Raw genomic sequence first — 22386 nt, 5'->3', positions numbered from 1 at the left:
TGCAGTTGGATTTCCCCACATCCAAAATGCAGCAATATTGTTGCCTGTTACTTTGTGGTTTCGGTGAACTCAGCTGTGAACTGTGAGCTAATTTACTCATGCAAAGTGTGAACCTCCACAACCCTGATGACTTCATTTATCTCCAGGACCGATTGTGCGTTAATGACAAGCACGGACAGGGAGTAGGACGACTATTGCGTGTTCGTCTACTTATGAAACTGTTGGTCAGCATCAGCAACAAAGTCACCATCATTATTTATTTATTACAGAGTTGCTGCATGAGTTATCAGCTAACCCTTTTTATATAGAGAGCGTTTTATTCGTGCATGCAGGTCTCCCACTAGCGTTTAATATCTAGATCATAGATACTGGACTGATTCATGGCGTACGTGGGGATGGTGAATGAACCGTGCCAAGAGGCTAAGCTCTACAAAGAAGGCCTTTTTTGTTTTTGGACAAGCGGAGTTATACAGCACGTCATCCCGCAAGTTGACAGAAGCAGAAACAAAGACTCTGCTCTCCCTACATTATTTGTGTCTCTCCCCTCCTCCTGTTTCCTTCGTCCTCACATTTCCTCCCTCCACGCTTCCTGCTTCCTGATTCTCATCCTCTCTTTGTTCATATTTCTCACTGGCAGGCACATTCTTCACCTTCTGCTGTCATTTCGAGCCTCTTTTTCCCCTTGTGCGTGTGTCTGTGCGTGTTTAATGGATCAACGTGCCTACTGATGCCAGGGGAATCACTGACCTGACGCTTCCTACTTATGAATCAAACTCCCCTAATAGAGCATGGCTGCCTTTGCAATGACATAACACACGCATTCACACACACCATGGCCATCCCATAGCCCCCAAGCATTCATTCATAATAATCTTCTCAATCAGTTATTCAGAGCCAGAGATGGAGAGAGATGAGTGGGAAATTGGGAGAGGAAGGGAGACGGTGGACCGCACTTCATGTGAAAACAAAGCAATTACAGGCATTATTAGTAGTGTTAGCTGTGTGTGCGTGTGTGTGTGTGTGTGTGTAAAGAGGAGATCAAAAGCAGGAGCCCCATCTGGCTCTTAGCTCTCCCACTGGTTCCATTTGGGTTATCACCACGGTCCTCATATTGATACTGTGCGAGTATGTGTGTGTCTCTTTTGTGTATGAACACAGCATAAACGTAACAGGTTTGTTCAAATGGTAACCAAATGCTCGCAATAACAAAAAGTGACCATTCGTAGACGCTTTAGTAAACAGGAGTGACTCTTGAAGAGCACATGCACACACGCACGTGCTCCACCTGAACAGTCGGAACGACGGAAAACATTAGACACATGTGCACGGGCACAGACTGAGAAAGTTTCCTAGTGTGCACTTGTGCAGTCAGGGAGACTGAAAAAGAAGCAAGGAGTCAGTCGGTGTGTAGAAGTTTAAAAATAGCAGTAGCACACACACACACACACACACACATTGAGCTTGCAGCTCAGAAATAGAAGAAGCAAAAAGCATCTGGCTGAGCTCAGTCTTTTTTTCCCTCTTTCCCTCACTGCAGCCTCCGTCTGAAAAAAAATCTAAGCTAAAAGAGACAGCACAGAAGAAATGGCAAAGAAGAGGTAAGTGAAAATGGACCGAGAGCAGAACGAGTGTTAAGATCAAAGCATTCAAGTATCTGTGGAAGTGTCAGACAGTCTAAGTTTGCATCTCCGCATTTCAGCGAGCATGTGTTTCAGTCATGGTCGCTTGTGTGCGTTTGTGCACATTCGGTGTCTCGCCTGCGTGTTCCCATGCACGTTCTGACTCTTCGGCTCTGCACACGTCTGAAAGATGGATTTTCAGTAATCTCTCTCTCTCGGCTTCACAGGCAAGATTTTGAGAGAAGCAGAAAAACAAGATTCAAATAGAAGGAGGAGGGGGAAAAAGGAACAGCGAGTAAAAGACAGTGTGAGGGTAGAGCAGGTGTCATGGTGAATTTACAGAACACACTGTTACTGCCAGTATTTATCTGTGTACACAGAAATTCTCTTTGCTACTCCTGTGTGTTGCAGTGACAGTTTATTATCTCTCTGATCACTGCTGACTGCCCCTCCACAGAGACCCACAGAGAGAGAGAGAGACCGGTGGAGGATGAAGAAGTAGAAATTTAATGTCAGACATGAAAAACATGGAGGGAGGAGAACAATGAAAGCGAAAGATCACACTTTCCATCTTCACTCTTTTTCCTTCCCTTGCTCTCTGTCTCTTTGTCTCTCTGCTACAGAGTTATTTTTGTCTCTGGCTTTCTGTGAAAATGCCAAGCTACCCTCTGCAACATTGCAGTAGATGGCAAATTCACTTCTCTCTCCTGTATTAGTCTCAGGATGGGAAAGACTTTTGAATTCAAGCGCCGATAAGACTCTGCCTCTGCCTTGATGACTGCTGAATCTGTAATTATAGCAGGCTGTGCATGAATTAGATAAAAAAAAGAAGTAAATACAGATGTGCAGGTCAAATTTCTGTGGCATCTGAGTCACTAGTTTGTGATATTTAGAGAAAGGAGAGTTTCAAGGGCCGCAGTTTTCCTTATTTACACTGCAGCTCACATTTGTTCAAATGTATTCTGTGGGAACAGAAAGCATTATACAAGACTTTGAAAGATAAAACGATGAAGCTGTCATGATATATCATCATGTGTGGCTCTACTGCATGCTGACTACACTGTACAAGTCCCTCAATGTTGATGACGTTAAGTGGTCTACATTGTCCCCATTAGCATATGCTATAGTCTGCAGTGCAGTAACAGACACTGTTCAATCGCACAAATACACAGATATGCAGTATATATAATAAAAAATTAAGTTTAGCTTCATTTTCAGAGGACGTTTGTGCCCCTTCTGCACACAACTTGTGACAAAAGCCTGGCAGGGTCCAACCCTGGATTTAAAACAGCTGTAAGAACAGTTATGGAGCAGGCAAGGTGCTGCGCGATGACCCTTTTAGATAAAATGCTTAAGATCTGCCCTTTTTTATTTGTAAAATAATGACATTTTGAAGCTGTAGAACAACTGTTTTTACATGCAGGTTTTGTAACACTCAGCTCTTCATGTCGTTGCAGCGCCGCACACTGTTCTGCTTTAGGTTTAAAATTTGGAACCAAATCAATTCCCTTTTTTATGGCTGTTCCTTATTTCCACCCTCAGTGTTGTACATGCCTCAGGCTGTACAGGTGCACTTCAGAGCTCTTCAGTGTCCATGGTTCATATCAACACTTGAAGGCAGCGGTGATCATACACAATACGAGTGTGTGCTGAGCAGCGTTATGTCAGTTTGTTTCTTGTAATAACAGCCACAGATGTACGCGCAGTTATTAGAGGAAGCTCTGGACATGTAAGATGGATCACAGGGCTTGACATTAGCTTTTTGTGATAATTAGTCATTGATCTTCTCTGACATGTAATAACGACGACTGAGATATTTCTGCACAGCTGGCGTACAGGTATATGTGATAAATTAGAGGTATAGAAACTAGAAATAGCCACAACTATGAATGTCTCTACATCAGATTTGGGTCATTGTAATTAGGCTTGTTTCCAAAAACCTGAGATTTTTAATATGTAAGTGTAACTTTTCATCCTAATCATGAATCTACACTTTTAAGCATCTGAACCCAGTTCTGCTTAAAAATGATGCAGTCTGAGAGCCAGATGTCTTCCCTGTGCTAATGGCTTTATTTGAGAGTTTTTCAGTTCCAGTGAGCAGCAGAAAACATGGAAGCAGGAAACTGTTTGGAGAGTGCAGCATAATCAAAATGATTGCAAAGATATGCAGTTAACTAGCAGTCTCGTTGCCTTTGAATTGGTGACGTGGATCATGTCTGTGACCACTCGTCTGACTTGTACTTCATGTTTTTGGTGCCCACTCTGCGTGCACATGCTTCCCGTCATTTCAAAACATGAATCTCTGTCTGACTTTCTATTCTCTCCAAGAGTTTGTGTTGTATTATCTTCAACTGCTTTATAAAAAAATACACCAGCTATCAGTTTATGTTTGAATAGGGTCAAGTTACATGCAATCTTTTTGTAATAACAATGGTTAACTATGGTAAATCAGCAAAAATTGTAAATCCGTTGCCATCTACATACACAGAAGTTCACTTAATCTTTATATTTTGAGAATCCAGCCATAAGTTCATCTGATCTGAAACGGTAAATGGCCTGTATTTATATAGCGCTTTACTAGTCCCTAAGGACCCCAAAGCGCTTTACACATCCAGTCATCCACCCATTCACACACTGGTGATGGCAAGCTACATTGTAGCCACAGCCACCCTGGGGCGCACTGACAGAGGCGAGGCTGCCGGACACTGGCGCCACCGGGCCCTCTGACCACCACCAGTAGGCAACGGGTGAAGTGTCTTGCCCAAGGACACAACGACCGAGACTGTCCAAGTCCAAGGTTGCCGGCTCAAACCGGCAACCTTCCGATTACAAGGCGAACTCCCAACTCTTGAGCCACGATCGCCCCAAATATAGGAAGTTTCTCCACAAATAGTGACGTAGTTGCAACAGGACAGTGTTTTTACAGAAAAATGACATAGGAGGTCATCAGCCTTGCTTTTAGTGTTACCAGTTAGTCAAGTCCCCGATTGCAGTTAAATGCATCACAGACTAGTTGGGCTTATTGGAGTTGACTGACTCATATTAACTGCAACATGATGGCAATTATAAATTACACAGCAAATCAGTCTGAGTCGGACTGTGACAGGTTGGAGGCCGTTTGTCTTCCATTGGGGAACCTGTGCAATCTCCTTGTGATTGAGAGTGTTCGCCCAGAACAGCTGGTCACCACAGCGACTTGCAGTTGGTCCCAGAAAACAACGCAATTCACGAAGAGTTTTCCATCCTGGTTTTACTTCAGTACGACTGAACCATTTACCTCGACAAACCCGTCAAGCCGAGTTATTACCATTGCACTTCCTCCACACATAGACGGTTACAGTCAGCCGTTGAGCTGTTGATGAGATTTTGTTCTCTCTTTGACTCATGTAATGCGATGCAGCTCTAACATTAGTTCAGTGGAGTCTGAAAGAAAAGCGCTAACACTGACATGTTTGAACTGCTGGTGATTTCTAGTCTGCAGAATACACACCCTGCCTATTGAGACCTTGTTTAATTTATAGTTTTAATTTGTTTCATGACTTCCTTAACTTATCAGGTGGGCCAAGTAAATAAGAATATAATAAATCTTGCATTATAATCTGTACATTTTCAAACTATATAGTTCTGTTTATCTGAATGAAGATGAGAAACAGCAGCAGACTTGTGTGAATGATGCTTATCTGTGGGAAAAATGAGCTCTTCTTGCCGTTTCCTCCTTTGTCTTTTTTTCTACTCTGCTTTTTCAGTCTCTCCATCTCTCTTCCTGTCACTGGGATTTGACCTCTCATCTAGTGACCTCATCAATATGGAGTCCATTTGGGGGAAGGGTGGGGTCAGGAGTGTGTGCGCCTCTGCGTTTATACGAGGGTGACCCCGATGGGGCCCCTGGCATAGTTCAATTAAGAGGAGGGAAGACGAGCAGGGGAAAGGCGGTAGGGGCCCCCGTCGGCCGCCATCTTAGGTTTCCGTGTATTGACTCCCTTGGCTGTCCCGGGGTGCGTCTCTCTCCTGTCTGTTCACCTCACGACAGTCGTGCAGGTGGACAAGACAATCACCGCTTCTCATCTTTCTTACGCCCGCTATATAAATTTCTGCCTGTCTGAGTGTCTGCTATCCCTCCGCCCCCCTTTACATCCTCCGTCATCCTCATCCCTATAGTCTGTCTATCCTTCCTGGTTTTTCCTTCCCCTGGTCAGGTGAGACTTCGCTGAGGGGAGAAGGAAGAGGAGGAGTATTAGCTTCACTGTCTGGAGCCAGTGGTAATCTTATATCTCAACAGAGACAGACAGGAAAAAGAAGGGCCGGTGGTAACTTGAGCTTTACTGATTGTATATTCAACACAGAGGTCATTTTTTATAGACACTGGATACGAGGATGCATTTGCTGCACAGACACACACAGGGAACACATTTATATGTATACACATTGGAAAAACATATTTCTTGCCCACCATTAGTGATGTAACCCCCATGCAACAGTGCTGTGGCAATAGTCCTTTTCCCCTGATTGGCTTGTCCAGGCAGCTGGAAAATGGAGTCTAGTCAGCTTCGTGCCCTTGAGCAGTTACATGCTCTGACACACATACGTACAGTACATGTAATCAACAAAGAGCGATGAGCTGGAGGATAACAGAACGCAGTGGAGAAGAAAAAGAAATGCACAGATTCAGAGCCATGGTGGAAACAAAGCATAAAGGAGGAGAACAGGCATGTTTCAAATCATGGCTTTGTTGTTTGCCATGATTATTAAAACTCTTCTCTGTCGCTTAATTAAGTGAAACTGTTGTTTCTCTTGTGAGTTGCTTGCATGCATTCACGCTGCTTTAATTCATTAAAACATGTCAGGTTGAGAGATTCAGAGGAGAAAAAGGAAGAAAAAACTGTTTAAAAGAAATTATATAGAAATAAAATAGAAAGAGGTGCTCAGCTGTAATCTAAAACGAGAGACCGAAGGGAGGTTTTATTGGGTTTTAATCAGTCAAAGCAAGCGATGGTGAAACAGCGTTCATTAGTAAGTGGCTCTGGGCTCAGTGCTTCAGTTGCTTTCAAGTTGCTTTCTACTGAAGTCTGAGCTCTCTCAGCCTCTGCTGCAGCTGCTGAGCTGATCTCAGTCAGACAGTTTGCTGGCTTTGATTCAGAGACTTTTGCTTTTTAGCTTTTTCATTTATGTGTAGTGTTGGTGTCAAGTTTGGAAAACTTGGCCCAGTTTCCTCAAAGTCCCCAAAGCCTGGCCTTTCAGTTGGTTTGACTAGTTCTTCTATTGAACACACTGGCCTATTTTTCTACGCACAGGAAGTGTTTAGAGCTGTAAGGTATCCAGTTACTGCACACACATGATCACAGAAATGATTTCTTTAGAAGTCATCAGCTACTGTATAAAAACACACACTGCATAACCATGTGCTCTCATTAAAGATCATTATCAGATGTTTTCAGACCAATACTGATATCTGATATGCCAATAAATAAATACATAAATGGCCTTCCCAAATATTCATTATGTGTATTCGTGTCCTTGCTTGCACTCTGCATAACGCTGCTTGGATCAGCTGGTTTTGTTTGTGATGTGTCAATAAGGAAGTTGCAGAGTGCCATGTGGTGGACATGCTATGCAATGTCAACACACTGAATAGTTTTTCCGTGACAGCTCTGCGTCATTTCTTGGCAGTTATAAATTCCAGGACATAATAATATAGACCGTAGGCTTATTTAAACGTAGGCTTAAGTTTATCGGCTTTGTCGTATCACGTCCTGTTGTATTGAGCTACGTGCCATTCTACTTTTTAAAGTAATTTGTGTTGTGTTTGAGAGAGCATTAAGTTTGCACTAATGATATCAGCTGAGCAACTGATATCAACATGTCTTCCAGTTGCTTTTTCCATGTGTTTGAGTTGTATTTATATGCATCGCCCTACGTCATGGTTAACATTAACTGAGGGTTAATAGTATGAGCTAACTAACTTAACAGTTTTACATTGTTGGTAAAAAAAAAAGCATTGTTTTAAGAAAACAACTCCCGCATTGGTTAGACCCAAGGAATTGGGAGGATGGTCAAAAATGTTAATGCAAGTTGTCTGTTTTTGGACCTGACTAGTACCCAGGTAGCTTTAGTACCTAAGATCACAAGACTTCTAAAAGGGACACGGATCATGTTCATCGAAGACACTCGTGACGGCCTTTGTGCCGTATCCGCAGACATTTTTTAGAGCACTTCTCTATTGTTGCTAGGTTACAAGTGCTAGATCAGAAGTAACTGGTTGGTTATTGACAGCCAGGATCAGTTCTTCTGCCAATACAGTCCTACCCCATCTCGATTTTGATTTGGTGGCGGAAGAGAAGTGACCTTGACGAGTGCAGCAGTGTTCCAAAACCTGAAGCATTTTCATCTGAAAGCATTGTGAGTGCGAAGAAGAAAAATAAAATGAGCCAAGGACTTTGAGAGCTGTCAATCCGGAGCATTTTCAGAATTGAAATAGAAAACAGACTGCTGCTGCTGGTGGGTCACATGACCGAGGCCAGAACATTCCTGGTGCACATCTCTGTGAAGCCTGCTTTTTGGTGCAAAAAGGCAACGTTTGAGACCGTGGGATGAAAGCATGCTGGTCCTGAATAATTCTCCTTGTGTGATGAGTGGGACTTCAAATATTACATTTTAGTATGCTATCAGGACCAATGAAATATTTCGATTTTTGATGGTTCATAATCCATAACTGCATGTTGCAGTGAGGACTTTTGCTTGGAGTCACTATTAAACATTGTTTTGATTACAGCACCGAGCAAGAGTCTTGAGCCAACCTGTAATTTTTTTGTTTTTTTACTAAGAAAATAGGAAATAGATACAATATGTAAGACAAAATAGAGTTTCTGTAATTCTAACTAGCCTGAAGGTCGATATTTAGTATGACCACCTTTATTCTTCCATGAGAGTCTGATCTGTCTGTGGAAAGATTTGTAACTTCTTCATGTAGTCTTCAGGAGTATTCTCCAGGCTTCTTGAAGCACATTCAAAGCTTTTCTTTGGATGTTGGCTGGATTGTGTTGTGTTCTCTGTCGGGATGTTGTGATGGTACATTTCTATGTTCATAATTCCATCAATTTTGACAAGATCGCCAACGCCACTCACTGAAACGCACCCCAGAACCTCGGCAGAGCCTCCACTGCTTTTTTTACATGGCTGTAGACATTTACTGTTGTACTTCTCTCCTGACCTCATCTGAACATATTTATAATTACATAAACCATCAAACGTCCAATTTGGATTCATCACTTATCTTCAGTTCTGCAGCCAAAGCCTGCAGAACTATTGCTCAAGTCCTCTTTAAAAAAATACAAGTGTGACCCCTTGGAAGCAAGTAAAGATACAGTAAAGACAGAGAGGCACCTCAAGAATGCTGTACAGTACATTGCTAACAAATCCACATAGGGGGTCTGCTCTTTTGACTTCACTGAACAGTGCCTAACTTGGTAACCAGTCGTCCTCATAATTCAAAGCTGTGGATGTAATATAGTCTGTTATATTTACTCTGGTATTTGTCTTGTCAGTTCCAGTCTCCAGTTCTACCACAGATGGGCTTGTAGCTTTACAGCCACAGCACAGTGTCAGGGTGAATGAGTCCTCAGGCAGGCAGAGGGGACCAGATGTGTCAAGTGGTTGGGCTTGGGGCACAAAAGGCCCCCCGGGGCAACGTTGAAGAGCCTTGAGGAGGACTGGACTTGGGATCTCTCCATCACCACCCCTCACACCCCTTGCCTCTCTGGCTGGGGCTTTTCCTGGGCAGCGTGGCACAGTGTGTGGCCTGGCCCCGGGCCAGAGCCACTAGCCTGCCAGCCTCCCTCCCCTGAGACCAAAGACAAAGCTGGGACATGGCCAGGCACTCCACGCTCTCCGTTTATCTCTCCATCATTCCCCTTTCTCTTGCCAGACTCTTTCTTTTTCTTCTCAATCATTAGAGGTCATTTTGTCTCTCCTTTTTTTCTCTTCTTTTCTTTCCTGTTTTGTCTCTCCCTTTTTTGTCATATCAGCCCCTTTTTTTACCTGAATACACATTTTTTTCTGTTCCTTTTGTTCTATGCCGTGTTTTTCCTCTCCGTTGTTTATGTCAATCTCTCTGCACTCTTCCTAATCACTTCTTGCTCAGGGTTTCACACAGATCATTTCACACATACTTGCATATCTCAAGTCATTGTTGTTACACCTGCACATATGTTTGAACCGGCGGGCAAGACTAAACACACACAGGTGCACAGGTATCAACACCTCCAGGTAAACTCTCACACTATCCCCACACAACAATTTTTTACACACAGTCTTCCTGAAGCCCTCTCACACACGTCTCCCACATAAACAGCCATATAGCAGAACTCCACAGATCCCATTTCCACACCCACACATACACCTCCTCCCTCTCTCCCTCTCTGTGGTGTGCGTGTTAGTTTCCCTATCATCCTGTCGCCTTGTGTGGCCTCCACATCAAACCAGCTGCTTTATCCAATAAAGGCTAGTGCTAGCTAACCAGCTAGCATGCATCATTCTTAGAGAGTGTGTGTGTGTGTGTGTGTGTGTGTGTGTGCCCACTCCACCCTCCTCAACCACCCACGGTGCTGCCACCAACAGCTCTGGTTGACTCTGTTACTTTAAAAAGATTAGTGATTTATTGGTTTTTCTTTCACTCTTACTTCATTAAAGTCATTTCATCATTCAGGTTTGATGTGTGTTCTGTTACTGCTGCTCTGACTTCGTCTGTCTCCCTTGTCCCAGAACAGAGAACCTCTTTTACTTCTTTTATATTTATTATTCCGTCTTCCTGTGTTTTCCAGTCTAATAACTTACTAACTTAATCCTCTGCCATCTCATAATGAGTCTGAACCACAACCTCACACAAGAAGGAAGAGCACCCACACACATGGAGGTGTCAAACTTTTTACTTGTTATAGATTGTAGTTATGTTCTTTTTAACCCTATAAAGCATGTTGGCTCAGTGGTTGTTGCTGTTAGCCTATAACAATAGTGGAACCTCAGCTCAAGCCTTTTTGACTCGCATGTGTGGACTCACATTCTTCCTGTATTGTGCAGTTTTTCACAAAGAGCTGCTAAGTTAACACTGCCTGTGTTTGCACAGGACAGTCTGGCAAAAAGAGATTCATGAGAGTTTGATGTCTGGTTAAATAACAGCTAATAAAAAATACATTAAAAAAACCCTGCATGACTGGCTGCATGGGTTAATATGTTCACACAGTGATGCTGGAAAATATGACAGCGTGCCCTTAGAATTTGGCAAATGTCAACATTTACATCACACCTGTCCATGCAAATTTTGTAACCATGAACTTTGCACTCATCTGCCTGGTGATGGCAAATTTCAGACTTTGGTTGTACAGTCTGCACTTTGGACGGCCAAATGGATCCATTTGAGCAATGATCACTTTTTATATGGACAGCTTTCAATGTGGCTATGTGCAACAGGTACTAGCTTCCGTTAGTGTAGCTTCTGAGCAGAAGCAGCCTATATTAAAGTAATGAAAAAAAAATCTAGTCCATGAACTGAAACCAAAGAATAAAAGTATGAAGCCCAAGCTGCTGTTGATAAGCCCACATTCCTCCCGTGAACTTTTGTGGCTCTTCGGCCTGAACTTATTCTCATCTCAAACACAAATTCTCTCAAAGACAATCAACAATCATGCCCCGCTTTTGTTCCTCTTAAGAAAAACTACCTACCGCAGTGTACCTCCAGATAGCGTTTCTAGAAGTCTTTGCTAATGACTAAGAATGAATTGATTTCTTAGAAATCCTTTTTGGAAATAAATGATTCTCCGAACACTTCTCCAGTGCTTCTTTGGGAAACCAGTAAAGCAGTTTTAAGGGGTATAATCATTTCATATTGCTCCCATTAAAATAAAAAAGATATTGAACAGGAAGACAAATTAGAAACCAAAATTAAAGAATTAGAAAATTCATTGCTCACTTTTCAATCTGAGAAAGTACTTTGTGAAATAAGAAAATATAAAATGAAAGATAATGACCTAATTAATGGAAAGACAAAATTCCTCATTGAGCGACTCAAAAGTAATAAATTCCAGTACAATAATAAGTCGAGCAAATACTTCTCAAACCTAATCAAACAGAATAAAGAAAAAACAACAAGGACTCAGCAGGAAAACAGTTCCACGGTTCGGCAGATATAAACTCATGGACTTTCATAAAAAACTGCACTCTTCAGACCTCAAGCCAAATAATGACGATATTCATGAACTCCTCAACATCATAATCCGTCCACATTTAACACAAGATCAAGTCGACATCTTAGAGAAACCATTATCTCCTGATGAGGCACAAGCCCAACAACAAAGCCCCTGAACCTCATGGCGTCCCTGCTGAGTGCTACAAACATTTCTGATCATTTCTTTCTCCACTTTTCGTAAGAATTATCTTGGATATTAAAACAACCTCTATAATCCCACCAAGTCTGAACACAGCAATGATCATCCTACTCATGAAACCAGTCCAGTCAAGAGTCTACCCTTCTAGCTTATTATCGTTGCTTTCTCTCGTAAATACGGACAATAAAATTAAAAGCAAAGCTTTAGCGCCCAGGCTAGATATGGTCGTCCCAACTCTTTCAATTTAATGCAGCTATCAATCAACAAATTTAACACCTTAATTATATGATTAGATGCAGAATAAGTATTTGACTGAGTTAACTGGAAATTTCTTTTGCAACATATCCTAATCTCAGGTTCGGAAAATCATTTATCAACTAGATTAAGGCATTCTAAGCTACACCCACAGCCATAGTAGGTGTAGCATATTACGGCCAATGGGTTGAGTACGTCAAGCTTCACTCCCCACATTGGTACGAGACGAGGATGTCCTCTGTCTCCATGTCTGTGCACTGTTCATTGAACCACTAGCAGCTGCAATTAGACAGAAGGAAAAGATCAGAGGCATTAAGAAAACTACTACAGAACATAAAACTGTTCTTTATGCAGATGATGTATTGTTGTTATTGCAAGACCCACAATCTTCCCTTCCAGAATTATTTACAGTCATTAATTCTTTTTCAAAGTTTCCAACTACTATGTGAATTGTTTAAAGTCTACAATCTCACGGCTCTGTATAGATAAGTGGCAGCCCTGGTATCGCCTTATTATCTTCACTCCCAAGTTCTCAGAGTTATTTAGCCTTAATTTCGCTCCACCACTCTTAAAGGTTCAAGATGATTTAAATAGATGGTCTAAAGTCCCTATATTACTTATAGAAAGTATAGCAATGATCAAAATGTTAGTTCTACCAAAAATGAATTACTTGTTTTCCATTATTTCCAATTTCCCCAAATATGGTTTAATGGTAACTCCACTGTATCAGAATTCTATTGGAAAAATAAAAACCCTCATATAAAGCTTATAACATTACAAAAATCCAAATCCCAAGGGGGATTAGAATCTCCTAACTTTGAGTTATATCATTTAGCTAATCAGTTTAAATACTTTATTGAATGGCTTAAGTTCTCCCTGTCATGAACCGAAGTTCCGTGCGCAAGCTGGACCCAGAAGCAGAACACACACACCAGGGTAGGAGGGAATAAAGAAAGCAAATTTATTATAACTAAAGGTGTCCCGTGAGGGTAGCCGAAAAAACAACGTATGGAACCAGAAGAAACTGAGGGACTGGGGAGGTGAACTACGCAGGGAACGCCGAGAGCGGGGCTGTGAGAAGCTGCAAAACAAAAAGAGAAACAGATTACTGGGGTGCGGAAAAAAGGCAGCATACGAGGGAAGGTGGAGTATACGTCTTACGGAGGTAGCCGGGCTGAGTGAACCAGAGGGGGGGGGCTCCAAAAGGGTCGAGACGGCGAGGCTGATAGTGCTTCCGAATCTCAGGCGGACAGGTGGACAGGCAGGTGGCTCGCAAAAACGCCGAGTTGTGATCTGAGTACACAGGGTAAAACAGAGTCCGTTCCAATGGACAATTTGTCATAAGGGTTTTTTTCCCGCAGGTGTACGTTACCGCTGAGAGGCGACTACGGACTGGCGTGGAGCAGCAGGTAGGGCAGGATTAAATAGTCCACCTGGTGATCGCCTGGGATGGGATGCAGGTGTGGGGTTAGCAGCCACGCCCGTGGGCGTGGGCATCCCAACAGCACCCCGGACGCCGGGCCGCAGACCATGACACTCCCAACATGAAACTGCCTGGTCAGGTACCAAACAAGAACTTGGCAAAGATTTGCATTTGCTAGACCTACCAGTTATCACCCAGTAGGGCTGCTCGATTATGGCAAAAATGATAATCACGATTATTTTCACTGAAATTGAGATCACGATTATTTGACGATATTTATTTAACCCTTTAAGACCTACTATAGAACCAAGTCCACCAGAGCTTATATTATTTTTTTACATGCTGTAGTGCCATTTGTGGGAGCATTTCAAGCTGCTATACATCAATACAACTGTTATAGCCCATATTTTAATAATATGTATGCATTAAGTCCATAGTAATTACATAAATTGCAAAAAAGTGCAATAAACTACAAAAAAAATTGAAAATCGCTTTTGTTTTGTTTACATATATTTCTACTTGGAGAAATTTAAGAGGTTTATCCCTCAAAACTTTAAATACAATAAAGTTGCAAAAAATAGTTTCCCACCACAGGAAATTTATTTTGAGTGTCTTCATAGTTTTATTTTGGAGATACAGCAATTTTTATATACTGCAGGAAAAACAAAAAACAATCCTATGATGCAAATTTGCAAAGAAAACAGCAGGTGCATCATTTTACTGTGGGAAGTGTTACGAACAGCTGATAGGAACGGCAAAGCGTGTTTCTGGAATATTATGTTTTTGTTCCTGCAAGCGCTTTTTATGCAATTTTTGCAAAGCTATATGTGGAACGAAACCGTGACCGAGGACAAGCTGATGGCATCAGATGTAAGTACAACTCCTCCGGTTTCATATGCAAAACAAATTATTGCGCTAGCTTACACGGTTCAGGTTCTACAGGGATTTAACAATAGTTACGCAAAACGGAGCATGCAGCTCTGACCGGCTTTAAAGGGTTAACAATGACTTTAAAAAAATAATATAAAATGGTGTGCAACACCACTGAAGTTTTTTTTTTTTTTAAACTCTCTTTTCAACCAACGGCAGTCACTCTCCAAATAACTTCTGCTTAGCTTTCCGAGCTTCCCTCGGGTCCTCTTAATCAGCGGTCTCCAACCTTTTTTGAGCCACGGACGGTTTATGCCCGACAATATTTTCACGGACCGGCCTTTAAGGTGTCGCGGATAAATGAGGGAGGGGCTAATAATCGGCTCAGTCATTTTTAATGATCGTTGAAAGCCCAGATCGTAATCGTGATTAAAATTCGATTAATTGAGCAGCCCTATCACCCAGTCTGTTAAAAAACACCAATCTGGAATAACCCCGACTTTATATTCAATTATAGCTTGTTCAGTTCAGCTATCTGGAAAGAAAAAGGAATTACTCTTCCTAGTCATTTATTTCATGATATCTCCTTTGTCAGTTTTCAATATTTATAAATAAATATAAATCAAATCAATTATACTTTCTAAACTTTACATTACTCCTATTAAATGTAATTATTCAATTCCAATAGAACAGAGGTGTTGAACTCCAGGCCTCGAGGACCGGTGTCCTGCAGGTTTTAGATATCACCCTGGGTCAACACATCTGAATCAGATGATTAGTTCATTACCAGGCTTCTGGAGACATGTTGTGGAGGTAATTTAGCCATTTAAACCACCTGTGTTTGATCAAGGACACATCTAAAACCCATAGGACACCGGCCCTCGAGACACCTGTGCAATAGAACATCTCTTAAAACTTACAGCACCTCAGATAACATCTCCAATAAAACAAACACACTAAACAGCTGTCTTACTTGCTCCCACTGTCTTCAAAGCTGTGCATCCTAGGTGACTTGTCATCTATTCAGGTCCCAATGACGGTATTCTCCTTGCAGCCCTAACTATTGCCAAGAAGGTCATACAGGAAACGGGAAGGTCAAACAGGAAATAAAAAAATAGTATAAACATTGTGCAATGGAAAAACCTTCTAACAGATCATATATCCCTGGAAAAAATGTCTGCATCACTACATATGAAAACTTACTATAATAATCAATAAACTAACTACTGAATTTGCTTGATTTCTAATACTTTAAACATCATGTCCACATATTGTAATTACTGCTATTTAAACTGACATTTATATACGTATAGTATTCTTAGCCCTCTATTAATCCACAGCAGAGACCCTAACTCAAGGGCATGCTGACCCATTGTGCATTGATATTAACTGTTTGTGTGTGTGTGTGTGTGTGTGTGTGTGTGTGTGTGTGTGTATACAGGGGAGGTAATCTTTTTAGTTCCAAGAATTGTTTGAAGTTTCTCCTTGGTTTGCTCTAAACTTTAACATCAAACAGTTAGGTCAACCTTCCTGCCTTCATCTTTGTACTCTTCTCCTCCTCTCAGTATCCCCCCTCCACCTTCTCTCTCTCTCTGATCTGGTGAAAGTAACATTGGAGTGTCCTGCAGATAAAGAATGAGAATGTCAGGTTAAACTAACCGACATCCCTAACGTACAAACTAAGACACATCATAGGCAAGGGGCAGCATGTTGTGCTGTTCAGTGAAATGGGACAAAGACTTTACGAAGCTGCATGCATTCAAATCAGTGTGTGTGTGTGTGTGTGTGTGTGTGTGTGTGTGTGTGTGTGTGTGTGTGTGTGTGCGCGCGCGCAGCTGGTACAGCCAGTTGTTTCATCATCACTCTGTTTCCATGTTTGACACACTGGGCTATTTTTACCCCACAGTCCAGCCGTAGCCCGTTAGATGACTCACGAGTACTTGTGCAGCTAGCTTGCTCGTGCACACTGAAGTTGAGGATTTCCACTGAGATGCACGTGCTGTTGAAAAAACTCACAGATTTACTTTACCTCTGTTGCTATGGTGTCTGTTTGCATAGACTGTATGTGTGTGTGTTTGCGTGTGCATGTGTGCATGTGTCATGTGCCTCTTGGGCAGACAATGAACAGCTGCATGTGGCTTGTGTTTGTGTATCTGACAGCAGCTGGCCCCTCTCTCTCTCTCCTGTCTGGACTCATTGTGAGCCCTCCTCCTCGTTCTCTGGCTAACAGAGCAGTGACCATTTATTTGACGCACACACAACGCCACATTCACATATGATGCTTATTTGTTTCTTGGTGTAAGAGGAACCAGATGCAATGCATCACATGCGCATGCTTTTGATACTTAAAGTGGTGTGTGCCTTTTTGTATCATGTGTGTCTGCAAAAGTCCTTCTATGTCCTTTGTTCTTGGGTGTTTCAGTGTACACGTTTGTGTTCTTGTGAGCGTGCCATATGTCATCACGCTGTAGAAGATCAGGAGTAAACTTTTGTGCGTGTAGCCCACGTCTCCTGGTTACGGTGCTCTTTGCTTTGTCTTAATTTCCACTCTTTTTTGTTGTTTTGGCATGCTGACTCAGCTTATCTGAAGAATTAATAGGGTGTGTATTGGAGATCCGGCAAAGTTTAATAGGGTCTGTGTGCTTTCTGGGCTCAGATTCATGGCCCAGTGAGCCAACAGTCTCTGAATGCTGTGTGTGTGTGTCTTCTGTGATAGCGTTTTAACGAGTCATTACAGCATATGTGTTGGCAGGGGTATGCTAGCAAAGTATTTACTGTATATGGGCCCTATAGGTGAACCGAATGAGGTGTACATGCTTGTGTGTTTGTGCGTACCCATGTATACAATGATGTATTGACCTTGTCTCTCATTGCCAGTTCCCAGAAGGTTGATGAATAAATAAAGGCGTGACGCCTTCCCAGTGAGCCTGTGTCTGCTGCTGGCAAGACAAAATGACACACCACACACGCACACACACACACACAAACACAGACGTGCACAAAGCTCCCTGCCACTATGTTTGCAAGCCCATGTTTGCACAGTGGAATAATGTTGGTCCTCTGCAACACTCTGACCCAGTGTCCTACCTTCTCTGTGCCTCTGCATTCATGGCCATTTCTTGGATGTGTGAGTTTGCTTGGCAAACTGCCCAAGTTCTCACCCTCTCCTGGTGGCCTCTTTGTTTTATAGCCTGCTTGGTCAGGTTTCCAAATTGCATCCAAGGCTTCTGGTATAGATTTTACTTTGGAATTTAGCATTCAGGAAAGTCATAGCTTGTATTAGAAACACTGCAGATATTACCTGTAAGCTTGTGTGCTGCAGATAAAAAAAAAAAGATCACTAAACACCCATTAGCTGGGATATCTTCTAAAGAATAAAGACCTCGCTTGGCTTACTAATGTTTAATGTTTGTAAGTGGACCCTCAAGAAAACACTGTATAACAATGTTTTGTGTGGAAGCAGTGTAAGTTCAGTTCAACTTTCAATTCACATTTATGTATTTCACATTTAGTCAAATCAAGGCTCTATATTGTAAGGTAAAGGTCCTACAATAATACACAGAAAATCCCAAGAATCAGACAAGCCACTATAAACTAGCACTTGGCAAGAGTGGGAAGGAAAAACTCCCTGTTAACAGGAAGGAAGCTCTGGTAAAAGCAGTTTTAAACAAAAATTATTATTTTTTGCATATGAAACCGGAGGAGTTGTACTTACATCTCATGCTATCAGCTTGTCCTAGGTCACGGTTTCCTTCCACATAAAGCTTTGCAAAAATTGCATAAAAACCACTTGCCGCAACAAAAACATAATATTCCAGAAACACACTTTGCCGATCCGATCAGCTGTTTGTAACACTACGTTGGAATAGACATCAGCGCAAACTATCGCATGTTCGCCTTACCTGCCCAAAACCGGAAGTGGCGTCATTTTCAGAAAGTTAGTTTTTTTACCTTCAGGGCCTTATAAACCTATACTGGTGTTTTTAAAAGTTATGTTTGACTTTATGACTTTCTGTATCGTTTCTGGGATGCTTAGAACTCAAATTGAGCTGCTGGAAATAGTTTATTTTGATGTATATGCTGTTTTTTTTGCAAATTTGCATTATAGTATTTATTTTTGTTTTTCCTGCAGTATATAAAAATTGGTGTATTTCAAAAATAAAACTATGAAGACACTCAAAATAAATTTCCTGTGGTGGGAAACTATTTTGTGCAACTTTTTGGTATTGTATTTGAGGGATATCCCTCTTAAATTTCTCTAACTAGAAACAAAAAATATTTTTTTTGAAGTTTATTGCACTTTTTTGCAATTTATGTAATTACTATCCACTTAATGCGTACATATTGTTAAAATTTGGGCTATAATGGTTGTATTGATGTATAGCAACTTGAAATACTCCCAAAAATGGCACTACAGCATGCAAAATATAAAGATAAGCTCTGGCGGACTTGGTGTTATGGTAGGTCTTAAAGGGTTAAGTACCCTCACAAGTAAGCCTGCAGTCTGAGAGTGAAAGGCTCTATTAGCTACTGTCTGTAGCTAATGATCATCTGCACAAGATAAAACCAAAACACATGTTTTGGTCTCATATTTGGGGAAAAGGAAAATAGAACCTCATCATGGTAAAATATGGTGGTAGTGTCATTGCATCTGGGAACCGAATCTCAAGGGACAGTGGGCTTTTCAGACACTCTTTCACTATAAGTAATGTGTCCCACAAAGACGCTTTGGCCCTGTTGTTGGCCATGTGTTATGGGTTATGCGTGTTATTGACAAAGTCTGATGTTTTTGTCCGGTTGAGTTCCCTTTAACTAGATTTAGAATGACATTTTGGGTCATAATTAAGGGTTAACACAATTTTCAAACACCAGGGTAACTAGTGAGTTTGATGTGCTCAGACTGTCATGCACAGACACAAGAAAACACACACATACAGAGCGGTAGGGGTGGTCGGTATGAACTCAGACCACTGCTGAGGTCACAAGGTTTAGTTTGGGGTCAAAAGTTAGGCCTGACTGTCAGGCTACTACACGTGCTCATAGCAGGTGTCCTAGCAACCAGGCAGAGGGAGGGCGAGGTTACGAATACACAATGGAAGAAATGTGTTTAAGCAGTAAGGGACCGACAAAAATATTCTCTCCCACAAATGTAGCACCGCTAAACAGCACATGCTGCACCATATTGAACACAGTCGTGGGATTTTTCTTTTCGGCTCGATTTACTGCTGTTGCGTCATTTGGTCATCTCCACCCACTCAAACAAAAACTATTCATTCGCAAAACAGCTTCGCACATGCACTCACCAAAACATACCTTTTGTACGCTCAGCAATTAAATCTTAATGGCATATTTGGCTGTCACTATTCCCCTGAAACAGTTAAGAATCAAGCACACTTGCAGGGTTTCAGCTGAACTCGTGTTTATAATTCAATGAATAATCTGTGCACACATGTTACACAAGGTAAACCATGTTTATTCTTCCTACTGTAGCTTTCATTTGTGGCCACATCTTACGAGAGTCTGGTTGGTGTTTATTTTTGGGGGTTTTTGCTAAAAAAAAAATGAGCCTAAGTAACCGTGTTACTGAGTGTAAGTGTTATTGACTTCCCCTTCAGGGGTTTGGCCCTGTGACTAACTTGTGTATGACATTGGTTCAGTTGGTTTTTCTGGGGAATGATAGACTTCCTTTCTGAACTAGCCATACCTACTGTAAAGTGGATGCCAACAGGGATAATTGACTACAGGAAGCCAGAGTGTTTAGATAGGCTCAAGTTTCAGGATGCAATTATCCACGTTTTGTTTTGTTTTTTTGTGTTTTTTTTCTGTGTGCTCTTTGACACCCTTGCAAAATTTGCTCATCAGTCATGCACCAACCACGGAAATCACTTTGGCATCGCTCCACCTCTGCTCTGTCTGTGTGTTTCTTTTTGGGATCGTGTTGTTGCATTTAACTCTTTTACGTACAGTAAATGAAGTTGCCCATTTAATCTGAAGAGCAGTTCCTTTTCACATCTACTTGGTGCTCGTAAACTTGTTATCTTTACCTTCGGCATAACTTATTCAACTGGAGGCACCTTAGTATTTGTAATTTCTGTTGAAAATGTGGTTCTTGACTTAATTATGTTTTGGGTTTTTGTGGTTTTCTACCTATTCATTTTCAGTCATGTACAATCCATGTAGACACTGCTTTAGCTCTCATTAACACCACTATAACTCATAGTAATGGCCATCATGAAACCAAGTAAGCTGAGGCGTTATTGGACATCATAAATCATGAGGGTGGAAGGTTACACTTGTCTGTATTTATAACATCTTTTCAGAATGGCTTTGAGTCCTAACTGTGACACATACAACCTTAGTTACATTTCCACACACAATATACCAGAAAAGCTTTACACTGACTTTTCTCCTGGCTTACTTGGAAGTTACAAAAAGGGTTAAAAAAATTTTTTAATGGTTATCTACATTTTTATTTACACATCTCTGCTTTAAGTGTATGTTTCCTTTGCCACTCGGGGGGAACTTGCGTATGCTATTCATGAAGGTACTTTTTTGTTTGTTTGTTTTTTCATTTTAAAGTGTGCATATATAGTTCAAAGAAAGTGGATATCTTTGATGTGGGCTTACTGGTGTAATCGCAGTGAGTTATAAATTCCTTCCTACCCTGTCTCCGTCCCTGTCAGATACTCTTCACACGCATATGAGTTGTCCCTTTTGAGGTCAGGGCTGCACACATCAAAGCGAAGCGCACTTTCAAATGTGCACTTCACTCTATATGTGTTGTTTTCGGTGTTCACGTCATGTTCGAGAAAAAAAAAGCACCTCATAGTAATTCCTTAAATGTCACTTTGCCAGTCTAATTCTTTTATTCAACAAACCTACCTGGTTCAAGTTGAAATTGATTATTGTCACAATCAATGGATATAGAAGAAAAAGCCTTAAATGCACAAGTTAGAGTGACATTGTGTAAATTGTGCCAAAAAAGTAACTTGCAATTATTTAATTTCTTTGTACATGGAGGACGTTACAGCTAAACAGAAACAGAGATACAGAGAGATAGACCAAAGGCGGCAGATAAGAGAATTTGTAGGTGTGTCTGTAGTATGAAGGCAAATTTTAATTTGTATCTGCACCTTCAGAATCAAGATATACCGGATCATACCTGTGTTTTAACATCCCACAAGGGATGTTCGAGCCTTATCTCATGAACTAAAGTCAGGGCTCTTACAAATGAAAATATGCATAAAAATGCTTAATTATTCCTGATATTGTCACAGTTACATATTTACATAAAATTAGACAATAAGACACAATATACTGTGACCCTCCCATCACCTGAGAGTGGACAATGGCTATATACTAACAATATGTTTACTTAAAAATCAAACTTTACCTCTGATAAACAGTTTGATGATATTCTCATATCATTAGAGTTTCGTGTCCAACAATGTTAGATCCATTTCAAAGAAAATTTCATCAACTCTGGCTAAGAGCAGCTAAGAGCAGCAAAGATAGCAGCTGTTACCAACCGAAAAGTTCAGGATATCCTCAACAAAACACCTCAGTATCACTGTGTAACCAGAGAGAAGTGAGCTTCACTGACTCATCGAATGACATTAGAGTCCTTTCACGAAGTTTTAGAGCGTCCTCCGGAGTAAACAGACGTGGACACATTGAAAGCTGAGGTAAATAGTGGACTGACAGCCTGCACTCAGTACAAATGAATGGCACCCAGAGTTGCTTGTCCTACAGTGGCCACCGTAGCTAGGATTATGCGCTCTACTTGGGAGGAATAAGAAAACAGAATTCAGTTGACTGCAATCTGCAATTTACTGAGATCTAG

The 22386-nt window shown here is 41.4% G+C and overlaps 1 protein-coding gene across 7 annotated transcripts in view; it reads left to right on the top strand.

Moving 5' to 3' along the window:
- Positions 1-22386, top strand: part of kdm6ba (lysine (K)-specific demethylase 6B, a) — a 109384-nt gene that overhangs the window by 17440 nt on the left and 69558 nt on the right. Inside the window, exon 5 of one of the 7 annotated variants that reach the window (XM_085267288.1) lies at positions 1538-1598. The exons of 5 other annotated variants lie outside the window; for them this stretch is intronic. The gene's annotated coding sequence lies outside the window, so the exon portion shown is untranslated. Of the gene's footprint in view, positions 1-1537; positions 1599-13686; positions 13813-22386 lie in introns of those variants that run through there. One more of the 7 variants, XM_085267289.1, reaches the window with a different exon arrangement.

The sequence above is a fragment of the Mchenga conophoros genome, linkage group LG3, assembly GCF_057382185.1.
Source record: "Mchenga conophoros isolate Kocher_MC1m ecotype Shallow Benthic linkage group LG3, M_conophoros_male_GT1.1, whole genome shotgun sequence".
Classification (NCBI taxonomy): domain Eukaryota; kingdom Metazoa; phylum Chordata; class Actinopteri; order Cichliformes; family Cichlidae; genus Mchenga; species Mchenga conophoros.
The sequence above is the reverse complement of the archived record's forward strand: the minus strand, read 5'-3'. Positions and strand labels throughout refer to the sequence as shown.